This window comes from Cyprinus carpio, unplaced genomic scaffold (genome assembly GCF_018340385.1).
Source record: "Cyprinus carpio isolate SPL01 unplaced genomic scaffold, ASM1834038v1 S000000022, whole genome shotgun sequence".
Taxonomy (NCBI): Eukaryota; Metazoa; Chordata; class Actinopteri; order Cypriniformes; family Cyprinidae; genus Cyprinus; species Cyprinus carpio.
In genome coordinates, this window is record NW_024872775.1 from 5,967 (window position 1) to 6,382 (window position 416).

At 51.7% G+C, this 416-nt stretch overlaps 1 non-coding gene across 1 annotated transcript; it reads left to right on the top strand.

Moving 5' to 3' along the window:
• The first annotated feature begins 3 nt into the window (after window positions 1-3).
• Window positions 4-78, top strand: trnam-cau. The gene has a single exon. It is a non-coding gene; the product is annotated as a tRNA-Met (tRNA).
• Window positions 79-416: the final 338 nt, after the last annotated feature.

A 416-nucleotide genomic window follows, 5' to 3' on the forward strand; every position in this document is an offset into this window, starting at 1 on the left:
CAGGCCTCGTTGGCGCAGTTAGGCAGCGCGCTCAGTCTCATAATCTGAAGGTCGTGAGTTCGAGCCTCACACGGGGCAGTGTGGTGCTGTTTTTTTGATATCCTGAGAGCGCAGATTAGACCAGGGGTGTCAAACTAAATTTCTTTTAGGGCCGGAGCCCTGCAGAGTTTTTGTTCCAACCCTGCTCAAACACACACAGCATGTAGTTTTCAAATGAGCCTGAAGGGCGTGATTTAGTTGGATCAGGTGTGTTGAATTAGGGCTGAATCTAAACTCTGCAGGGCTCCGGCCCTCCAAGGGAATTGAGTTTGACAACCCATGGTTCTCTCTCCAGACTGGACTAATGTTATGCTCCCCTTGGGCTTGAGGGGGTCTTCCGGCCACGTACTATCAAGCCTCCTGCAACTGGGTCCAGA